This window comes from Acipenser ruthenus, chromosome 44, assembly GCF_902713425.1.
Source record: "Acipenser ruthenus chromosome 44, fAciRut3.2 maternal haplotype, whole genome shotgun sequence".
In the NCBI taxonomy this organism is placed as follows: Eukaryota; Metazoa; Chordata; class Actinopteri; order Acipenseriformes; family Acipenseridae; genus Acipenser; species Acipenser ruthenus.
Window position 1 is genome coordinate 3,391,876 of NC_081232.1, and position 9,578 is coordinate 3,401,453.

Here is a 9,578-nt window from a genome sequence, read left to right on the forward strand (position 1 = left end):
GAGGCCAAAAGGAAATTTTGGAGGAATCACCCCCAGCTCACTAAACATAAAAGTCATGAAAGCAGAAATGCAATCGCCTGCGGCCACACCACCTTGAATAAGCCTGATCTCGTCTGATCTCAGAAGCTAAGCAATGTTGGGCTTGATTAGTACTTGGATGGGAGACCACCTGGGAATATCAAGTGCTGCAGGCATTACATTTTACAATTGAAATGTGTGGAGGAGAAAAGGAAATTTTGGAGGAATCACCCCCAGCTCACTAAACATAAAAGTCATGAAAGCAGAAATGCAATCGCCTGCGGCCACACCACCTTGAATAAGCCTGATCTCAGAAGCTAAGCAATATTGGGCTTGGTTAGTACTTGGATGGGAGACCACCTGGGAATATCAAGTGCTGCAGGCATTACATTTTACAATTGAAATGTGTGGAGGACAAAAGGAAATTTTGGAGGAATCACCCCAAGCTCACTAAACATAAAAGTCATGAAAGCAGAAATGCAATCGCCTGCGGCCACACCACCTTGAATAAGCCTGATCTCGTCTGATCTCAGAAGCTAAGCAATGTTGGGCTTGGTTAGTACTTGGATGGGAGACCACCTGGGAATATCAAGTGCTGCAGGCATTACATTTTTGTAATTACATTTTACAATTGAAATGTGTGGAGGCCAAAAGGAAATTTTGGAGGAATCACCCCCAGCTCACTAAACATAAAAGTCATGAAAGCAGAAATGCAATCGCCTGCGGCCACACCACCTTGAATAAGCCTGATCTCGTCTGATCTCAGAAGCTAAGCAATGTTGGGCTTGGTTAGTACTTGGATGGGAGACCACCTGGGAATATCAAGTGCTGCAGGCATTACATTTTTGTAATTACATTTTACAATTGAAATGTGTGGAGGACAAAAGGAAATTTTGGAGGAATCACCCCCAGCTCACTAAACATAAAAGTCATGAAAGCAGAAATGCAATCGCCTGCGGCCACACCACCTTGAATAAGCCTGATCTCAGAAGCTAAGCAATATTGGGCTTGGTTAGTACTTGGATGGGAGACCACCTGGGAATATCAAGTGCTGCAGGCATTACATTTTACAATTGAAATGTGTGGAGGACAAAAGGAAATTTTGGAGGAATCACCCCCAGCTCACTAAACATAAAAGTCATGAAAGCAGAAATGCAATCGCCTGCGGCCACACCACCTTGAATAAGCCTGATCTCAGAAGCTAAGCAATGTTGGGCTTGGTTAGTACTTGGATGGGAGACCACCTGGGAATATCAAGTGCTGCAGGCATTACATTTTTGTAATTACATTTTACAATTGAAATGTGTGGAGGACAAAAGGAAATTTTGGAGGAATCAACCCCAGCTCCCTAAACATAAAAGTCATGAAAGCAGAAATGCAGTCGCCTGCGGCCACACCACCTTGAATAAGCCTGATCTCGTCTGATCTCAGAAGCTAAGCAATGTTGGGCTTGGTTAGTACTTGGATGGGAGACCACCTGGGAATATCAAGTGCTGCAGGCATTACATTTTACAATTGAAATGTGTGGAGGCCAAAAGGAAATTTTGGAGGAATCACCCCCAGCTCACTAAACATAAAAGTCATGAAAGCAGCAATGCAATCGCCTGCGGCCACACCACCTTGAATAAGCCTGATCTCGTCTGATCTCAGAAGCTAAGCAATGTTGGGCTTGGTTAGTACTTGGATGGGAGACCACCTGGGAATATCAAGTGCTGCAGGCATTACATTTTTGTAATTACATTTTACAATTGAAATGTGTGGAGGACAAAAGGAAATTTTGGAGGAATCACCCCCAGCTCACTAAACATAAAAGTCATGAAAGCAGAAATGCAATCGCCTGCGGCCACACCACCTTGAATAAGCCTGATCTCGTCTGATCTCAGAAGCTAAGCAATGTTGGGCTTGGTTAGTACTTGGATGGGAGACCACCTGGGAATATCAAGTGCTGCAGGCATTACATTTTACAATTGAAATGTGTGGAGGACAAAAGGAAATTTTGGAGGAATCACCCCCAGCTCACTAAACATAAAAGTCATGAAAGCAGAAATGCAATCGCCTGCGGCCACACCACCTTGAATAAGCCTGATCTCAGAAGCTAAGCAATGTTGGGCTTTGTTAGTACTTGGATGGGAGACCACCTGGGAATAACAAGTGCTGCAGGCATTACATTTTTGTAATTACATTTTACAATTGAAATGTGTGGAGGACAAAAGGAAATTTTGGAGGAATCACCCCCAGCTCACTAAACATAAAAGTCATGAAAGCAGAAATGCAATCGCCTGCGGCCACACCTCCTTGAATAAGCCTGATCTCAGAAGCTAAGCAATGTTGGGCTTTGTTAGTACTTGGATGGGAGACCACCTGGGAATAACAAGTGCTGCAGGCATTACATTTTTGTAATTACATTTTACAATTGAAATGTGTGGAGGACAAAAGGAAATTTTGGAGGAATCACCCCCAGCTCACTAAACATAAAAGTCATGAAAGCAGAAATGCAATCGCCTGCGGCCACACCACCTTGAATAAGCCTGATCTCAGAAGCTAAGCAATATTGGGCTTGGTTAGTACTTGGATGGGAGACCACCTGTGAATATCAAGTGCTGCAGGCATTACATTTTACAATTGAAATGTGTGGAGGACAAAAGGAAATTTTGGAGGAATCACCCCCAGCTCACTAAACATAAAAGTCATGAAAGCAGAAATGCAATCGCCTGCGGCCACACCACCTTGAATAAGCCTGATCTCGTCTGATCTCAGAAGCTAAGCAATGTTGGGCTTGGTTAGTACTTGGATGGGAGACCACCTGGGAATATCAAGTGCTGCAGGCATTACATTTTTGTAATTACATTTTACAATTGAAATGTGTGGAGGACAAAAGGAAATTTTGGAGGATTCACCCCCAGCTCACTAAACATAAAAGTCATGAAAGCAGAAATGCAATCGCCTGCGGCCACACCACCTTGAATAAGCCTGATCTCGTCTGATCTCAGAAGCTAAGCAATGTTGGGCTTGGTTAGTACTTGGATGGGAGACCACCTGGGAATATCAAGTGCTGCAGGCATTACATTTTTGTAATTACATTTTACAATTGAAATGTGTGGAGGACAAAAGGAAATTTTGGAGGAATCACCCCCAGCTCACTAAACATAAAAGTCATGAAAGCAGAAATGCAATTGCCTGCGGCCACACCACCTTGAATAAGCCTGATCTCAGAAGCTAAACAATGTTGGGCTTGGTTAGTACTTGGATGGGTGACCACCTGGGAATATCAAGTGCTGCAGGCATTACATTTTTGTAATTACATTTTACAATTGAAATGTGTGGAGGACAAAAGGAAATTTTGGAGGAATCACCCCCAGCTCACTAAACATAAAAGTCATGAAAGCAGAAATGCAATTGCCTGCGGCCACACCACCTTGAATAAGCCTGATCTCAGAAGCTAAACAATGTTGGGCTTGGTTAGTACTTGGATGGGTGACCACCTGGGAATATCAAGTGCAGCAGGCATTACATTTTACAATTGAAATGTGTGGAAGACAAAAGGAAATTTTGGAGGAATCACCCCCAGCTCCCTAAACATAAAAGTCATGACAGCAGAAATGCAATCGCCTGCGGCCACACCACCTTGAATAAGCCTGATCTCGTCTGATCTCAGAAGCTAAGCAATGTTGGGCTTGGTTAGTACTTGGATGGGAGACCACCTGGGAATATCAAGTGCTGCAGGCATTACATTTTACAATTGAAATGTGTGGAGGACAAAAGGAAATTTTGGAGGAATCACCCCCAGCTCACTAAACATAAAAGTCATGAAAGCAGAAATGCAATCGCCTGCGGCCACACCACCTTGAATAAGCCTGATCTCGTCTGATCTCAGAAGATAAGCAATGTTGGGCTTGGTTAGTACTTGGATGGGCGACCACCTGGGAATATCAAGTGCTGCAGGCATTACATTTTTGTAATTACATTTTACAATTGAAATGTGTGGAGGACAAAAGGAAATTTTGGAGGAATCACCCCCAGCTCACTAAACATAAAAGTCATGAAAGCAGAAATGCAATCGCCTGCGGCCACACCACCTTGAATAAGCCTGATCTCGTCTGATCTCAGAAGCTAAGCAATGTTGGGCTTGGTTAGTACTTGGATGGGAGACCACCTGGGAATATCAAGTGCTGCAGGCATTACATTTTACAATTGAAATGTGTGGAGGACAAAAGGAAATTTTGGAGGAATCACCCCCAGCTCACTAAACATAAAAGTCATGAAAGCAGAAATGCAATCGCCTGCGGCCACACCACCTTGAATAAGACTGATCTCGTCTGATCTCAGAAGATAAGCAATGTTGGGCTTGGTTAGTACTTGGATGGGCGACCACCTGGGAATATCAAGTGCTGCAGGCATTTCATTTTTGTAATTACATTTTACAATTGAAATGTGTGGAGGACAAAAGGAAATTTTGGAGGAATCACCCCCAGCTCACTAAACATAAAAGTCATGAAAGCAGAAATGCAATCGCCTGCGGCCACACCACCTTGAATAAGCCTGATCTCGTCTGATCTCAGAAGCTAAGCAATGTTGGGCTTGGTTAGTACTTGGATGGGAGACCACCTGGGAATATCAAGTGCTGCAGGCATTACATTTTTGTAATTACATTTTACAATTGAAATGTGTGGAGGACAAAAGGAAATTTTGGAGGAATCACCCCCAGCTCACTAAACATAAAAGTCATGAAAGCAGAAAAGCAATCGCCTGCGGCCACACCACCTTGAATAAGCCTGATCTCAGAAGCTAAGCAATGTTGGGCTTGGTTAGTACTTGGATGGGAGACCACCTGGGAATATCAAGTGCTGCCGGCATTACATTTTTGTAATTACATTTTACAATTGAAATGTGTGGAGGACAAAAGGAAATTTTGGAGGAATCACCCCCAGCTCACTAAACATAAAAGTCATGAAAGCAGAAAAGCAATCGCCTGCGGCCACACCACCTTGAATAAGCCTGATCTCAGAAGCTAAGCAATGTTGGGCTTGGTTAGTACTTGGATGGGAGACCACCTGGGAATATCAAGTGCTGCAGGCATTACATTTTACAATTGAAATGTGTGGAGGACAAAAGGAAATTTTGGAGGAATCACCACCAGCTCACTAAACATAAAAGTCATGAAAGCAAAAATGCAATCGCCTGCGGCCACACCACTTTGAATAAGCCTGATCTCAGAAGCTAAGCAATGTTGGGCTTGGTTAGTACTTGGATGGGAGACCACCTGGGAATATCAAGTGCTGCAGGCATTACATTTTTGTAATTACATTTTACAATTGAAATGTGTGGAGGACAAAAGGAAATTTTGGAGGAATCACCCCCAGCTCACTAAACATAAAAGTCATGAAAGCAGAAATGCAATCGCCTGCGGCCACACCACCTTGAATAAGCCTGATCTCGTCTGATCTCAGAAGCTAAGCAATGTTGGGCTTGGTTAGTACTTGATGGGAGACCACCTGGGAATATCAAGTGCTGCAGGCATTACATTTTACAATTGAAATGTGTGGAGGACAAAAGGAAATTTTGGAGGAATCACCCCCAGCTCACTAAACATAAAAGTCATGAAAGCAGAAATGCAAACGCCTGCGGCCACACCACCTTGAATAAGCCTGATCTCGTCTGATCTCAGAAGCTAAGCAATGTTGGGCTTGGTTAGTACTTGGATGGGAGACCACCTGGGAATATCAAGTGCTGCAGGCATTACATTTTACAATTGAAATGTGTGGAGGACAAAAGGAAATTTTGGAGGAATCACCCCCAGCTCCCTAAACATAAGAGTCATGAAAGCAGAAATGCGATCGCCTGCGGCCACACCACCTTGAATAAGCCTGATCTCAGAAGCTAAGCAATGTTGGGCTTGGTTAGTACTTGGATGGGAGACCACCTGGGAATATCAAGTGCTGCAGGCATTACATTTTACAATTGAAATGTGTGGAGGACAAAAGGAAATTTTGGAGGAATCACCCCCAGCTCACTAAACATAAAAGTCATGAAAGCAGAAATACAATCGCCTGCGGCCACACCACCTTGAATAAGCCTGATCTCGTCTGATCTCAGAAGCTAAGCAATGTTGGGCTTGGTTAGTACTTGGATGGGAGACCACCTGGGAATATCAAGTGCTGCAGGCATTACATTTTACAATTGAAATGTGTGGAGGCCAAAAGGAAATTTTGGAGGAATCACCCCCAGCTCCCTAAACATAAAAGTCATGAAAGCAGAAATGCAATCGCCTGCGGCCACACCACCTTGAATAAGCCTGATCTCGCCTGATCTCAGAAGCTAAGCAATGTTGGGCTTGGTTAGTACTTGGATGGGAGACCACCTGGGAATATCAAGTGCTGCAGGCATTACATTTTTGTAATTACATTTTACAATTGAAATGTGTGGAGGACAAAAGGAAATTTTGGAGGAATCACCCCCAGCTCACTAAACATAAAAGTCATGAAAGCAGAAAAGCAATCGCCTGTGGTCACACCACCTTGAATAAGCCTGATCTCGTCTGATCTCAGAAGCTAAGCAATGTTGGGCTTGGTTAGTACTTGGATGGGAGACCACCTGGGAATATCAAGTGCTGCAGGCATTACATTTTACAATTGAAATGTGTGGAGGACAAAAGGAAATTTTGGAGGAATCACCCCCAGCTCACTAAACATAAAAGTCATGAAAGCAGAAATGCAATCGCCTGCGGCCACACCACCTTGAATAAGCCTGATCTCAGAAGCTAAGCAATGTTGGGCTTGGTTAGTACTTGGATGGGAGACCACCTGGGAATATCAAGTGCTGCAGGCATTACATTTTTGTAATTACATTTTACAATTGAAATGTGTGGAGGACAAAAGGAAATTTTGGAGGAATCACCCCCAGCTCACTAAACATAAAAGTCATGAAAGCAGAAAAGCAATCGCCTGTGGCCACACCACCTTGAATAAGCCTGATCTCAGAAGCTAAGCAATGTTGGGCTTGGTTAGTACTTGGATGGGAGACCACCTGGGAATATCAAGTGCTGCAGGCATTACATTTTACAATTGAAATGTGTGGAGGACAAAAGGAAATTTTGGAGGAATCACCCCCAGCTCACTAAACATAAAAGTCATGAAAGCAGAAATGCAATCGCCTGCGGCCACACCACCTTGAATAAGCCTGATCTCGCCTGATCTCAGAAGCTAAGCAATGTTGGGCTTGGTTAGTACTTGGATGGGAGACCACCTGGGAATATCAAGTGCTGCAGGCATTACATTTTTGTAATTACATTTTACAATTGAAATGTGTGGAGGACAAAAGGAAATTTTGGAGGAATCACCCCCAGCTCACTAAACATAAAAGTCATGAAAGCAGAAAAGCAATCGCCTGTGGTCACTCCACCTTGAATAAGCCTGATCTCGTCTGATCTCAGAAGCTAAGCAATGTTGGGCTTGGTTAGTACTTGGATGGGAGACCACCTGGGAATATCAAGTGCTGCAGGCATTACATTTTACAATTGAAATGTGTGGAGGCCAAAAGGAAATTTTGGAGGAATCACCCCCAGCTCCCTAAACATAAAAGTCATGAAAGCAGAAATGCAATCGCCTGCGGCCACACCACCTTGAATAAGCCTGATCTCGCCTGATCTCAGAAGCTAAGCAATGTTGGGCTTGGTTAGTACTTGGATGGGAGACCACCTGGGAATATCAAGTGCTGCAGGCATTACATTTTTGTAATTACATTTTACAATTGAAATGTGTGGAGGACAAAAGGAAATTTTGGAGGAATCACCCCCAGCTCACTAAACATAAAAGTCATGAAAGCAGAAAAGCAATCGCCTGTGGTCACTCCACCTTGAATAAGCCTGATCTCGTCTGATCTCAGAAGCTAAGCAATGTTGGGCTTGGTTAGTACTTGGATGGGAGACCACCTGGGAATATCAAGTGCTGCAGGCATTACATTTTACAATTGAAATGTGTGGAGGACAAAAGGAAATTTTGGAGGAATCACCCCCAGCTCACTAAACATAAAAGTCATGAAAGCAGAAATGCAATCGCCTGCGGCCACACCACCTTGAATAAGCCTGATCTCAGAAGCTAAGCAATGTTGGGCTTGGTTAGTACTTGGATGGGAGACCACCTGGGAATATCAAGTGCTGCAGGCATTACATTTTTGTAATTACATTTTACAATTGAAATGTGTGGAGGACAAAAGGAAATTTTGGAGGAATCACCCCCAGCTCACTAAACATAAAAGTCATGAAAGCAGAAAAGCAATCGCCTGTGGCCACACCACCTTGAATAAGCCTGATCTCAGAAGCTAAGCAATGTTGGGCTTGGTTAGTACTTGGATGGGAGACCACCTGGGAATATCAAGTGCTGCAGGCATTACATTTTACAATTGAAATGTGTGGAGGACAAAAGGAAATTTTGGAGGAATCACCCCCAGCTCACTAAACATAAAAGTCATGAAAGCAGAAATGCAAACGCCTGCGGCCACACCACCTTGAATAAGCCTGATCTCGTCTGATCTCAGAAGCTAAGCAATGTTGGGCTTGGTTAGTACTTGGATGGGAGACCACCTGGGAATATCAAGTGCTGCAGGCATTACATTTTACAATTGAAATGTGTGGAGGACAAAAGGAAATTTTGGAGGAATCACCCCCAGCTCCCTAAACATAAAAGTCATGAAAGCAGAAATGCAATCGCCTGTGGCCACACCACCTTGAATAAGCCTGATCTCGTCTGATCTCAGAAGCTAAGCAATGTTGGGCTTGGTTAGTACTTGGATGGGAGACCACCTGGGAATATCAAGTGCTGCAGGCATTACATTTTACAATTGAAATGTGTGGAGGACAAAAGGAAATTTTGGAGGAATCACCCCCAGCTCACTAAACATAAAAGTCATGAAAGCAGAAATGCAATCGCCTGCGGCCACACCACCTTGAATAAGCCTGATCTCAGAAGCTAAGCAATGTTGGGCTTGGTTAGTACTTGGATGGGAGACCACCTGGGAATATCAAGTGCTGCATGCATTACATTTTACAATTGAAATGTGTGGAGCCCAAAAGGAAATTTTGGAGGAATCACCCCCAGCTCACTAAACATAAAAGTCATGAAAGCAGAAAAGCAATCGCCTGCGGCCACACCACCTTGAATAAGCCTGATCTCGTCTGATCTCAGAAGCTAAGCAATGTTGGGCTTGGTTAGTACTTGGATGGGAGACCACCTGGGAATATCAAGTGCTGCAGGCATTACATTTTACAATTGAAATGTGTGGAGGACAAAAGGAAATTTTGGAGGAATCACCCCCAGCTCACTAAACATAAAAGTCATGAAAGCAGAAATGTAATCGCCTGCGGCCACACCACCTTGAATAAGCCTGATCTCGTCTGATCTCAGAAGCTAAGCAATGTTGGGCTTGGTTAGTACTTGGATGGGAGACCACCTGGGAATATCAAGTGCTGCAGGCATTACATTTTACAATTGAAATGTGTGGAGGACAAAAGGAAATTTTGGAGGAATCACCCCAAGCTCACTAAACATAAAAGTCATGAAAGCAGA

At 43.7% G+C, this 9,578-nt stretch overlaps 26 non-coding genes and 17 pseudogenes across 26 annotated transcripts; all 43 read left to right on the forward strand.

Annotated features, from left to right (window-relative positions):
• Window positions 1–75: 75 nt before the first annotated feature.
• On the forward strand, window positions 76–194 carry LOC131716753 (5S ribosomal RNA). The gene has a single exon (XR_009315638.1). It is a non-coding gene; the product is annotated as a 5S ribosomal RNA (ribosomal RNA).
• A 100-nt stretch (window positions 195–294) lies between these two features.
• On the forward strand, window positions 295–403 carry LOC131715978 (5S ribosomal RNA; annotated as a pseudogene).
• A 100-nt stretch (window positions 404–503) lies between these two features.
• On the forward strand, window positions 504–622 carry LOC131716057 (5S ribosomal RNA). The gene has a single exon (XR_009315399.1). It is a non-coding gene; the product is annotated as a 5S ribosomal RNA (ribosomal RNA).
• A 114-nt stretch (window positions 623–736) lies between these two features.
• Window positions 737–855, forward strand: LOC131716068 (5S ribosomal RNA). The gene has a single exon (XR_009315400.1). It is a non-coding gene; the product is annotated as a 5S ribosomal RNA (ribosomal RNA).
• A 114-nt stretch (window positions 856–969) lies between these two features.
• Window positions 970–1,078, forward strand: LOC131715979 (5S ribosomal RNA; annotated as a pseudogene).
• Window positions 1,079–1,178: 100 nt separating this feature from the next.
• On the forward strand, window positions 1,179–1,287 carry LOC131714627 (5S ribosomal RNA; annotated as a pseudogene).
• A 114-nt stretch (window positions 1,288–1,401) lies between these two features.
• On the forward strand, window positions 1,402–1,520 carry LOC131716077 (5S ribosomal RNA). Its single transcript, XR_009315401.1, has one exon. It is a non-coding gene; the product is annotated as a 5S ribosomal RNA (ribosomal RNA).
• Window positions 1,521–1,620: 100 nt separating this feature from the next.
• Window positions 1,621–1,739, forward strand: LOC131716088 (5S ribosomal RNA). Its single transcript, XR_009315402.1, has one exon. It is a non-coding gene; the product is annotated as a 5S ribosomal RNA (ribosomal RNA).
• A 114-nt stretch (window positions 1,740–1,853) lies between these two features.
• Window positions 1,854–1,972, forward strand: LOC131716098 (5S ribosomal RNA). Its single transcript, XR_009315403.1, has one exon. It is a non-coding gene; the product is annotated as a 5S ribosomal RNA (ribosomal RNA).
• A 100-nt stretch (window positions 1,973–2,072) lies between these two features.
• LOC131716247 (5S ribosomal RNA) lies at window positions 2,073–2,181 on the forward strand (annotated as a pseudogene).
• A 114-nt stretch (window positions 2,182–2,295) lies between these two features.
• On the forward strand, window positions 2,296–2,404 carry LOC131716321 (5S ribosomal RNA; annotated as a pseudogene).
• A 114-nt stretch (window positions 2,405–2,518) lies between these two features.
• On the forward strand, window positions 2,519–2,627 carry LOC131716241 (5S ribosomal RNA; annotated as a pseudogene).
• A 100-nt stretch (window positions 2,628–2,727) lies between these two features.
• Window positions 2,728–2,846, forward strand: LOC131716109 (5S ribosomal RNA). The gene has a single exon (XR_009315404.1). It is a non-coding gene; the product is annotated as a 5S ribosomal RNA (ribosomal RNA).
• Window positions 2,847–2,960: 114 nt separating this feature from the next.
• Window positions 2,961–3,079, forward strand: LOC131716122 (5S ribosomal RNA). The gene has a single exon (XR_009315406.1). It is a non-coding gene; the product is annotated as a 5S ribosomal RNA (ribosomal RNA).
• A 114-nt stretch (window positions 3,080–3,193) lies between these two features.
• Window positions 3,194–3,302, forward strand: LOC131715323 (5S ribosomal RNA; annotated as a pseudogene).
• A 114-nt stretch (window positions 3,303–3,416) lies between these two features.
• Window positions 3,417–3,525, forward strand: LOC131716086 (5S ribosomal RNA; annotated as a pseudogene).
• A 100-nt stretch (window positions 3,526–3,625) lies between these two features.
• LOC131716132 (5S ribosomal RNA) lies at window positions 3,626–3,744 on the forward strand. The gene has a single exon (XR_009315407.1). It is a non-coding gene; the product is annotated as a 5S ribosomal RNA (ribosomal RNA).
• A 100-nt stretch (window positions 3,745–3,844) lies between these two features.
• Window positions 3,845–3,963, forward strand: LOC131709978 (5S ribosomal RNA). The gene has a single exon (XR_009311841.1). It is a non-coding gene; the product is annotated as a 5S ribosomal RNA (ribosomal RNA).
• A 114-nt stretch (window positions 3,964–4,077) lies between these two features.
• LOC131716143 (5S ribosomal RNA) lies at window positions 4,078–4,196 on the forward strand. Its single transcript, XR_009315408.1, has one exon. It is a non-coding gene; the product is annotated as a 5S ribosomal RNA (ribosomal RNA).
• Window positions 4,197–4,296: 100 nt separating this feature from the next.
• LOC131712669 (5S ribosomal RNA) lies at window positions 4,297–4,415 on the forward strand. The gene has a single exon (XR_009314560.1). It is a non-coding gene; the product is annotated as a 5S ribosomal RNA (ribosomal RNA).
• Window positions 4,416–4,529: 114 nt separating this feature from the next.
• Window positions 4,530–4,648, forward strand: LOC131716154 (5S ribosomal RNA). Its single transcript, XR_009315409.1, has one exon. It is a non-coding gene; the product is annotated as a 5S ribosomal RNA (ribosomal RNA).
• Window positions 4,649–4,762: 114 nt separating this feature from the next.
• LOC131715718 (5S ribosomal RNA) lies at window positions 4,763–4,871 on the forward strand (annotated as a pseudogene).
• A 114-nt stretch (window positions 4,872–4,985) lies between these two features.
• LOC131714628 (5S ribosomal RNA) lies at window positions 4,986–5,094 on the forward strand (annotated as a pseudogene).
• A 100-nt stretch (window positions 5,095–5,194) lies between these two features.
• Window positions 5,195–5,303, forward strand: LOC131714292 (5S ribosomal RNA; annotated as a pseudogene).
• Window positions 5,304–5,417: 114 nt separating this feature from the next.
• Window positions 5,418–5,535, forward strand: LOC131712698 (5S ribosomal RNA). Its single transcript, XR_009314589.1, has one exon. It is a non-coding gene; the product is annotated as a 5S ribosomal RNA (ribosomal RNA).
• Window positions 5,536–5,635: 100 nt separating this feature from the next.
• Window positions 5,636–5,754, forward strand: LOC131716165 (5S ribosomal RNA). Its single transcript, XR_009315410.1, has one exon. It is a non-coding gene; the product is annotated as a 5S ribosomal RNA (ribosomal RNA).
• Window positions 5,755–5,854: 100 nt separating this feature from the next.
• LOC131714629 (5S ribosomal RNA) lies at window positions 5,855–5,963 on the forward strand (annotated as a pseudogene).
• A 100-nt stretch (window positions 5,964–6,063) lies between these two features.
• On the forward strand, window positions 6,064–6,182 carry LOC131716175 (5S ribosomal RNA). Its single transcript, XR_009315411.1, has one exon. It is a non-coding gene; the product is annotated as a 5S ribosomal RNA (ribosomal RNA).
• Window positions 6,183–6,282: 100 nt separating this feature from the next.
• On the forward strand, window positions 6,283–6,401 carry LOC131711549 (5S ribosomal RNA). The gene has a single exon (XR_009313435.1). It is a non-coding gene; the product is annotated as a 5S ribosomal RNA (ribosomal RNA).
• A 114-nt stretch (window positions 6,402–6,515) lies between these two features.
• LOC131710722 (5S ribosomal RNA) lies at window positions 6,516–6,634 on the forward strand. The gene has a single exon (XR_009312604.1). It is a non-coding gene; the product is annotated as a 5S ribosomal RNA (ribosomal RNA).
• Window positions 6,635–6,734: 100 nt separating this feature from the next.
• Window positions 6,735–6,843, forward strand: LOC131714630 (5S ribosomal RNA; annotated as a pseudogene).
• Window positions 6,844–6,957: 114 nt separating this feature from the next.
• Window positions 6,958–7,066, forward strand: LOC131715428 (5S ribosomal RNA; annotated as a pseudogene).
• A 100-nt stretch (window positions 7,067–7,166) lies between these two features.
• Window positions 7,167–7,285, forward strand: LOC131711550 (5S ribosomal RNA). Its single transcript, XR_009313436.1, has one exon. It is a non-coding gene; the product is annotated as a 5S ribosomal RNA (ribosomal RNA).
• A 114-nt stretch (window positions 7,286–7,399) lies between these two features.
• Window positions 7,400–7,518, forward strand: LOC131712439 (5S ribosomal RNA). The gene has a single exon (XR_009314331.1). It is a non-coding gene; the product is annotated as a 5S ribosomal RNA (ribosomal RNA).
• Window positions 7,519–7,618: 100 nt separating this feature from the next.
• On the forward strand, window positions 7,619–7,737 carry LOC131711551 (5S ribosomal RNA). The gene has a single exon (XR_009313437.1). It is a non-coding gene; the product is annotated as a 5S ribosomal RNA (ribosomal RNA).
• Window positions 7,738–7,851: 114 nt separating this feature from the next.
• LOC131712440 (5S ribosomal RNA) lies at window positions 7,852–7,970 on the forward strand. Its single transcript, XR_009314332.1, has one exon. It is a non-coding gene; the product is annotated as a 5S ribosomal RNA (ribosomal RNA).
• A 100-nt stretch (window positions 7,971–8,070) lies between these two features.
• Window positions 8,071–8,179, forward strand: LOC131714631 (5S ribosomal RNA; annotated as a pseudogene).
• Window positions 8,180–8,293: 114 nt separating this feature from the next.
• On the forward strand, window positions 8,294–8,402 carry LOC131715429 (5S ribosomal RNA; annotated as a pseudogene).
• A 100-nt stretch (window positions 8,403–8,502) lies between these two features.
• Window positions 8,503–8,621, forward strand: LOC131716186 (5S ribosomal RNA). The gene has a single exon (XR_009315412.1). It is a non-coding gene; the product is annotated as a 5S ribosomal RNA (ribosomal RNA).
• A 100-nt stretch (window positions 8,622–8,721) lies between these two features.
• LOC131710121 (5S ribosomal RNA) lies at window positions 8,722–8,840 on the forward strand. Its single transcript, XR_009311990.1, has one exon. It is a non-coding gene; the product is annotated as a 5S ribosomal RNA (ribosomal RNA).
• Window positions 8,841–8,940: 100 nt separating this feature from the next.
• LOC131715695 (5S ribosomal RNA) lies at window positions 8,941–9,049 on the forward strand (annotated as a pseudogene).
• Window positions 9,050–9,149: 100 nt separating this feature from the next.
• LOC131716197 (5S ribosomal RNA) lies at window positions 9,150–9,268 on the forward strand. The gene has a single exon (XR_009315413.1). It is a non-coding gene; the product is annotated as a 5S ribosomal RNA (ribosomal RNA).
• A 100-nt stretch (window positions 9,269–9,368) lies between these two features.
• LOC131716207 (5S ribosomal RNA) lies at window positions 9,369–9,487 on the forward strand. Its single transcript, XR_009315414.1, has one exon. It is a non-coding gene; the product is annotated as a 5S ribosomal RNA (ribosomal RNA).
• The last annotated feature ends 91 nt before the right edge of the window (window positions 9,488–9,578 follow it).